This window comes from Octodon degus, unplaced genomic scaffold, assembly GCF_000260255.1.
Source record: "Octodon degus isolate 3935 unplaced genomic scaffold, OctDeg1.0 scaffold00120, whole genome shotgun sequence".
Taxonomy (NCBI): domain Eukaryota; kingdom Metazoa; phylum Chordata; class Mammalia; order Rodentia; family Octodontidae; genus Octodon; species Octodon degus.
In genome coordinates, this window is record NW_004524696.1 from 4,689,397 (window position 1) to 4,698,823 (window position 9,427).

Consider the following 9,427-nt stretch of genomic DNA (forward strand, 5'->3'; position numbering starts at 1 on the left):
TGTATTCAAAGTGGTTAGGATAGATATATAGTTGCATTCTCTTAATGAATAGAATGATTTGTTCTAATGGTGTTTGTAAATAGGATCACAAGTCTGCATCTTGTACAACAATTAACCATTAAGAAGAATATATGCAGTGTATTATTTGTTGAAACTGTACTTCCGATTTGATTTGAAACTGTCTCATTGCTGTTTGTCAATAAAACTTTGGAAAAAAAAATAATAAAGGGTGTTCAATGTCTTACTACCAGATCAGACTCATAGTGATTCGCCTGTTTACAGCCTCCCAAATGTGCCACCATGCCCAGTCTCCATTGCTGTCTCAGCATACCCCAGCGGGTAGGGCCAGCGTGGCAGGCCCAGGATATATTGCCATTTTTATATATTGCTCTTTCTCTCCCACCATGCACCATGACACCTGGCAGGAGATTGGAGACTCACTGCAGGGGTTCCTGATAGGGTGTGATTGAGTACTATGGTTAAATGCATAAATTTTTATGTAATTATTACAGTAAAGGGGACATTACCATCATTCCCCTGGAAATTCTCTCCCTCACTTCAAACATGCTTATCTCATCATTCTTGTTCCCTCGCTGATGTGGTTCTGGAAGCCCTCTGTTGTGACAGTCTTAGGTTGCAGTGTTGTGGCTGTCTAGGCAGCCTAGTGTTAGCTTTTGTCTTAGTCACCTTTCTTGCTGCTGAGACAAAAATACTTGACACCCAAAGTTAATAAGAAAGGTTTCTTCTGGCTCATGGTTTGTAGAGGTTCCAGTCTGTGGTCAGCTGGCTCTAAGGCCAAGTGAGTGGCAGAGGGGAATTCAGAGGAGAAATAGCATATGGCAAAGCAGGATGGCAAGAAGGCAGCAAGGCACCGAGCAGCAGCGGCCACAGCTAGGCCAGGCTTTATATTCCCTCCAGGCTGCCTTCCCTTGGCTGACACCGAGGCTGGGTCACCCTTAATCCCAGCATCACACATCCTAGATACAGCCACCCCGAAAAACCCTGTGACTGCTTGAGGCTGAGGCAAAAGGAATCTCTGTGAGTTTGAACCAAACCTGGGCTACAACGTGAGTTCAAGACCAGCCTGAACTACACAGTGAGGGACCCTGTCTCAAAAAAAGACAAAAAACATTTTTTTAACTTAATTTTCAAATAGATCTCAATAGCATTAAATAACACAACTAGCTGTAATCTGCAAACCTCAATTATTTAGTAAGTTATGACCTCAGAAACATGACATAATTGGCTTCCTGAACACCCAAATCACCTTTGTCTGGCCTAAGTGTTGTTGGTCTGTACTGAATGCATCTCCACCTTCCCTGTTCATGTGTTAGTTTAATTCTCTTTGGATCAGTTGCTACTTGCTTAGTCCGTAGTCACCTCATCCTGTATCTGACTGTGGACCAAAAGGAGCTGCCTCCCTCCCCCAGGTTCAGGAGCCCTTTCATGAAACACCAGTGAAAGAGAGGATCAAATGCCTCTATTCACTGGGAGACACTGAGCTCAGAGCTTTGTTGAGTGGGAAGTCAAAGCAAGACCCCTCCCAGCCCTTCAGAGAGCTTCAGAGAGCTTCATGTGTTGGAGAAAGGCTGATGCCGAAGGAGGGAAGGAAGAGGTGACAAGAGAAAGCTGTGAAGGGTGGGGGTCTGCATGGAGGCTGAGAACAAATACACAGATTGGGACACCTGTTCAGTAAAAAGGGTCTAGATTGTGTTTTCAGCTTCTGCTGCTCCTCTGGGCTTGTTGCAGATACTTGTGGCCAGTTCTACAGTATGTGTTGTTTTGCTTTTTCTATTGAAATTGTTGCCAGGTGTGGTGATGCACCCCTATAATCCCAGCACTCAGGAGGCTGAGGCAGGAGGATCCTTGTGAGCTCAAGACCAGCTTGGGCTACAAAGTGAGGTCAAAGCTAGTTTGAACTGCATAGTGAGACGCTGTCTCAAAAAGAAAAAAAAATTACTAAAATGCACTTTTCTCAGGTTGTCTTGTGTGTCATAGAACCGAAAACACAGCTTGAAGTAGGCAAAGTTCCCACACAACCATGGTTGCATTCAGGAATGATAGATGTTGAGTGAATAAACTAATGAGTGGTTTTTGATTAGCTGAGGCCAGCAGACACACGGACTTCCCACCTGAGGAGAATGAGTGCAAGTGCCTCAGGTGATCTGTCAGTGGAGTCACCAGGAGAGAAGCCCACAAATGAAGGTCCCGAAGGCTGCCTTAGGGATGAAGGGCCAGACCTTTCTCCACCCACAGTAAGACCCTGGAGGTGCTGTCATGAGCTTGGGGGCAGGGAGCTGTGCTGTGACTCCCTTTTCCCTAGCTGCCAGGTACCCTGCACAGCCCTACAGAGAAGGCCAAGGGCTCCCCAGCGGCCTCATGTTTGCAGAGGGGAACTGGCCTTGTTGCACCCCTCCTGCCAGCTCCACAGTCAGCTTCCAGGTAGCTCTCCTGGGGATAGGAGAAGAAGGGGAATTCCCAGAGGAAGTCAGCAGAACAAGCAAGCAGACCTTTAATAATTTGGGGCTGCTAAATTTTGATAACTGTAGACATTTTATTTTTTAAAGCAGAATAGATTCCATGAACTCAAAATCCTGAAAAAGTTATTGAAGTAGGATTTCACTGAAGCATTTTAGTTAGACAATGAAAAGTAGAAGCAGTTTCCTGATACAACTTTCAGGCAAGTTGCATGTTGCATGTCCATTCTTACCAGTCTCCAGGGAGCCTTTGTGGTCCAGCCCACCTTTCTCCTGTGACTGCTGCTGAGCATGTCTACTTCCATTCTGGGTGACAGACTTCTTCTTTTCTGTTCTTTTTTTTTTTATAAGCAGATATATTTTTTGAGGGAAAGAAAGCTCCTGTCTAAGAAAGGGACAGGAGGAGGGGCCCAAGTGGGTTGTTGCCCTGGGTGACAAACTTTCAAATGTAGCCTGGAGCCTCTCGACTGTCCCAGCCATGGAAGGGACAAGCCCTACTTACTTTTCCTCTTCTACAATGATATCTTTCTGCAGTGCATACTTTTCTGACAAAAATCCTTCTCTCTCTCTCTCTCTCTCTCTCTCTCTCTCTCTCCCTCCCTCCCTCCCTCCTTTCAGTAACCGGGATTGAATCCAGGGCCTTTGCACTGAGCTACATCCCCAGCACATTTTTTTGAGACACGAACTCACCACATCACTAAGTTACCCAGGCTGGGCTTGAACTTACAGTCCTCCTGCCTGAGCCTCCCAGAGTTCTGGCATACAAAGTCATCACCACTATGCCCAACTGAAACTCTTTCTTTCTTTTTGTATTTTTAGGGAATGGTCTTCTGGGTGTTCAGGGTCTCACTACTAGATCGGACTCATAGTGATCCTCCTGTTTACAGCCTCCCAAGAGCTGGGATTACAGGCTTGCACCACCACACCCAGTCTCAATTGCCATCTCAGCATGCCCCCAGGGGGGGCCAACATGGCAGGCTCGGGGATCAAACCCTGGCCCCTGTGCCTGCTTGCAGGCAATTTAATCCACTGTGCTATTTGGCCAGCACTAAAACTCTTTCTTAAGATCAAGGTGGCTTCTTAGTCATGGTTTCAATTTGCATCATACAATATTCCATGGAACATGTTAAATTAAACTCAATTAAATAGCATTATTCTGCCCTCAAGCAATATTTGAGCAAATAGTTGCTGCTTTAATATTCATACAATTTGTTTAATAATTATTGAATTTGAAAATAATAATAATGACTGAATTTTTTAAAAGATGGTATTTTTTTCTGCCTTTATTATTTTTGTAAGCTTTGTGGTAGGGCAAGACACTAATACCAAATACAGCAATTAGTGATAATGAAGGTTTTCTCAGACCACTCTACTCAGGCTCCTCTGAGGTCTCTTTTCAACCACGTCTTAACATCTGGACTACCACGCTGTCTCTGCATTATCCAGTGGCAGCATGAATCCCACTAAATCAACAGGGCCACAGTGAAACCTGAGCAGGTTCCTCATCCTCCCGCCCACCAGCCCCCTCACCAGGGGCTAGCTCATGCGCTCATCCCCTCATCCTGCCTTCAGCAGGGATCCCATTAGGCTGGTTTAGTTAGAATCTCCCTTACTGCTGATGCGTCTGTCTAGGAATTTCCCACCTTGCACCATGGGCAGAAATTTTCTTTTCCTTGTTGTATTTGGAATCACTCAATCTCTCTGTCCCATCATAAAATACCATCAAAGTGATTCCTATACCTTGAATAAAGGTCATGCTTCTCCTTAAATACAGTCTTCCTTACTGTCTGTGACAATTTTGTGATCTTTAACAGTGAAAGAAAGCTTGGGAACATGATAATGACAATAATGCTGATTATTATAGCAATCATTCATTATTCCATAAGGATTATCATATAGTAAATCCTTTGGAGCTGAAATGTACATTCATTTTTTTAATGCTGACATCAACTCCATCTGGTAAAATATTCTTCTTTTTTTTTTTTTTTTTCTACTTTTTTTGCAGAACCGGGGATTGAACTCAGGCCCTTATGCTTGCCAGGCAAGTGCTTATTCTACTGAGCCATCTCCCTGACCCTATTCTTCTATTTTTGTACACAAGAAAGAGCTTCGTATGTTAGATAGCAAACCTTCAGAATCTTGGGCATGATGTATTTGATCTCAGTCCTATTCCAATGATAATTTCCTTTGTACCATGCATTCATTTTCACTTGTGTCCCAGAAAATTATGCTTACATGAAATTAAACTTTTAAATTCTCAAATTTCCAGAAAAAAGTTAATCTCTAGGGACACCTGAAATTGCTGTGTGTGTGTGTGTGTGTGTGTGTGTGTGTGTGTGTTTGAGAACCAAGGGCATCTTATGGTTACAACACAGACAGACATCCCGGGTGGCAGCAGAGCAGGAAGGAGAGACAGACATCTTGTGGGCACAAGGAACCCATGACCTTCAGCAGCTAGATTCTCATCACAGCACATGGACCACACACATTCCAAGCTGGTACCCAGCATGCAAGAGGCTGAGCACTCAGCAGCTAACAAGCCCCATGTAATTGCCCATCAAGGAGCCAACCACAAAGATGCTGTTCTGGTCCACATGGGTCCTCATGATCTTTAAGGGAATCTCATCATCCTGTTCAATAACAATGTCCTTGTTCATTGTCTTGTAGTATTGCAGACTGTAATTGGGATCCAACTCCATCTCTGACAGGATAGAATGTCAACACATGAAGCAGGACATTGGCCTGATTCTTGGAAGAGCCGAACCTTGTTGACTTGAGTGACCACAGCAACCACAACCTCACCTTTAAAGGCATGGAAGACAATGGCATTATACTTAACAGGGTAAAGGACAAAGTTCCACCCAGCTGGATCACACCAGCACCAATGTTGTCAATGGTGGCGATGGCAATGACAAAGCCATACTTACCCCTGAAGGTTCCCTCCACCTCGGTAAAGCTTCTGCTTTACTGTATTGAGCAAGTTGGGACCAAAATAGCTTGGAGGCAGCAGGATTTCATTCTCCAAGGAGATGTGGTAAAACATCTTTCCAGTAGATCTCCAGAGGTAACATCTACACCCATGGCCACAGCAGCCTCCCAGCTACTCAGGAAACTGCTTTTATTTAGATCATTTTTCTGTACTTTTAGATAAGACTTGTACTATTGACAGTAGACTAGAGATCTGGTCTAAGAAAAGCTTTTTTTTTTTTTTTTTTTTTTTTTTTTTTTGTGGAGTTCTTCATGGCTGGTTTGTATATTTGCTATAAGACCAGGTTGGCCTTGACACCTGATCTTCCTCAATCTCTCAAGTAAGTGCTGAGTGTATAGGTGTATATCACCATGCCCAATGAGAAAATTTATTGTTCCTTGGAGATTAATGACTTTTTTTGATATAGGGTCTTGCTATATAGTTCAGGTTGGCCATGAACTCACTATGTGGCCTAGGTTGGTCTCACTTGCAGCCATTTCCCTTCCCTAGCTTCCCAAGTGTTGAGATTACAGGCATGTGGTACCACCCCCAGCTAATGATTTTTAACTTCATTGATTTTTTTGTCTTTGTACCTGATAAAAATCAAAATCACTAAAATATAGTGTCCATCATTGGTATGCATATTCATGCAAAGCTATTAAAGTAACCATGAGCAGCAATTCTTATTAAAGTAACCATGAGCAGCAATTCTTAAGTAATCCTGCTGTAGGTCAGTAAAGCCATGGTTGTTTGTTTTAATTGTGTAATCCTTAATTGCCAAGTCACAGTTTTCTAATTGAATGCCACCAACTCTGGAGAAATAGATCAATTACAGAGATTACAATGTGATAGCCTTTATTATGTTGGGAAATAAAGACCAACCAAATAAGAGAGGAAAAGACTTAATTCTTTATTTGCTATAGCACAGGATTTGGCTTCTGTCACTTGTGTTCCACTGGAGACTCGAAGGCAGACAGTTGAGTGGCAAAGCTTCCTAATGCACAGTAGGGAAGCTGTGGTGTGCCCTGTGTGGAGGGTTTATGTCTGGGGAAACTGTGTCAGCTCACTTGAAGCCAAACATTTCACTTAATGGATGACTATAAACAGTCACCCACTTGACTGTTTATATAGTAGTGGGTTAGGCTTTCTCCAGTCCTAAACTGGAAATAAAGACAAAGATTAAGGAAGCTATCAATTAGCAGTCAAGTCCTGTCTGTTGGGGGCTTTTTGTCACAGAAGTTGTTTAGCTTCCTGGCTTCTTGCCAGAGTTAGCACCTGGTTCTTTGAGTTAAGTAGACTGATGGCTGGAATCTCAGTCAGGTGGATGCAGGTTATGGGTCAAGTTTTCTTTCTTTCTTTCTTTCTTTCTTTCTTTCTTTCTTTCTTTCTTTCTTTCTTTCTTTCTTTCTTTCTTTCTTTCTTTCTTAATGTATTTGGTTACAGGGTCTCACTACCCCACCCTGGAAGTGGGGCCAACATGGCATGTGGTGCTGGGGATTGAACTGTGGTCCTTGCCTTTGCCTAAGCTTGCCTAAGCAGGCACTTTAGTCCACTTAGCTATCTCATTGGCCCCCAGAGTTCTGTGTTTCTGTAAGGTCTATCCAAAGTCTGTATAAGCTACCTTTCATCTGTTGGTAATATTTTCAGGATAATTAACAATTTCAGGATAATTAGAACTCAGCTTTTGCACTTATTAAAAGCCAATACTTTTCATTGTACTTCTGAAAATCATTATTTTGGAGCTGCTACTATTGTTCTGCTTTGGTTAAACCAAGTAACTTCTCTGGAATGTAACTTTTTTACCCATCAAGGTGATTTATGCAAGATGATAGCTACTTTCTAGTCCAGTGATTTTGATTTTGATAAAAAAAGAAAATTCAATTATCCTCAAATTTTATAGAAAAGTTTTGTAATGCTTTTGAGATTAGTAGGTATGTAAAATGAAAGCCTGAAGAAATCTAGTTTATGAAAAGAAAGGTCTAGGACAATCATGGTGGTGTATAGCTATAATCCCAGCACGCAGGGAGGTTGAGGTGGTGAGGCAGGAGATTAGGGTTTAGCAGACTGATTGGGAAAATTAGCTGAATCTATTAATTGAAAATTTTCAGGTGGGGCTGGGGAGATGGCTCAGTAGAATAAATGCTTCCCTGGCAAGGGCAAGGCCTGAGTTCAATTCCCGGTTCTTCAAAAAAAAAAGAAAGAAAGAAAATTTTCAGGACATAGGCTTAGAACAGTTATCAAAGCTTTCCATGTGGAAGCAGTCAGAGAGTGTTGTCTCAATTCTCACAAGAACTTGAGCAGTTTTCAGTGGGCAGCCTGCATGTCACATCAACCTGAGGAGTAGGAAATACAAAAAGACAATTGCCATTGAGCTCTCTGCTACTGTGTTCTTTCACAGTAATTGCTCTCCTGCTGTGGAGTGTTCTTTTGCTACTTTTGCTTGGCCCAAACATACTTTGCAAAACATGTTTCTTTTTCTACCTTTTTTCTTTTTTTTTTTTTTTAAATGTATTTTAGTACAGGGTCTACAGGGCCTCACTACTAGAATGGAGTAGGGATGATCCTCCTATTTTCAGCCTTCTGAGTGCTGGGATTACAGTCATGCTCCGCCATGCCCAGTCTCAATCCCTGTCACAGTGTGCCCTGGGGGTGGGGCCAGCCTGGCATACTGGGGATAGAACCCCAGTCACTACACTCTGCCTAAGCAGGCGCTTTAGTCCACTGAGCTATCTGGCTGGCCCTCTTTTTCTATGTTTAATAAATACAAAACCTTGCTACCTTTTGTACTTGTTTTGTCTATTTCTTTGTTTAAGAGTAGAAGAACCTAGAAAACACCCCCAGAAGGAGACCATATAACCACACAACATGGTCATAACAGGACACTGCAAGTTCAAGTACAGCCTAGAGAACTTACCAACTTAGCATGACACTGTCACCAAACACAGAAAGGGTGGAGAAGTATCTTAGAGTGTAGTGCAGAAGCCCAGGGTTCAATCTCCAGTACCCCAATAGCAAAAAGCATCTGGAAATCTGGAAATCTTCATCAAACAGCCTTTCTAATGTGCAGCTTCCAGTCTCTGCTCAGCAACCAGAGCTCCCAAGTGAAAGTGAGTTGAATTGCAAATGGCCATGCCCAGGATCTGGATCCTCCGTGATCTTCCTTATCTTGGTCAGTGCTCCAGTTTCCTGTTTACTCGATGAGCCATGTTATGTAATCCTAATCCTCTCAGAATCATCTCCTCTGGAAACACCTTCAAGGACACAACTCAAATGTGTTTTCAGTTCAAAGTGAACTTAATTCAAGTGTTCTTAATTCAAAGTGACACTTAAAATTAATCATCACAAAAGCACAATTAACATATCAGGAATAGCAAGGGGACATTTGTATAGATCCTAAAGATATTAACCAGGATATTAAAACTTATTAAAAAAATCCATGCCAGTGTTTTAACATGTAGATGAAATGAATGAATTCTTGGAAGATACTAATGCTGACATAAGAAGATACAATCTATGAGTTCAAATATACCCCTGAGAGAAAACAAAAATAGAAAAATAAGATGTGACAGTAAAAATAACTTCTGGAAGTTGGCAGAGTGATGAGCACCAGAGAAAGAGCCTCTTAGAAAATTATGTCCAGACACTGGAATATAGCAAAGTCAAGAAGAGGAAAAAAAGGGGAAAGTAGGCCCCGAGAGCCCAGAAAGGATCTGAAGCAGGAATTGAAGCCCTCAGGAAAAGTGAAAAGAAAGACTTCACAGAAAAAGGAGGGCTGCAAGGAAAGCCAACATTTTGGCCCTTGCTTTCCAAGGTCAATTAAGACTCAGGACATATGAGAACTTGTACTGTAACATCATGTAACTAAGTAGCGTCCCAAATTTTCTGATCAAGGAGATTATGGGGACAAAGAGGAAAGTGATTGATGATGTAGAGTGTGCCTAAGGAGAGTCACATGGAGAGAAAACATTCTCTCAGGCTTTCA

General features: G+C 42.4%; 1 pseudogene; it reads right to left on the bottom strand.

Annotated features, from left to right (window-relative positions):
* Nucleotides 1–5,002: 5,002 nt before the first annotated feature.
* LOC101576139 lies at nt 5,003–5,520 on the bottom strand (annotated as a pseudogene).
* Nucleotides 5,521–9,427: the final 3,907 nt, after the last annotated feature.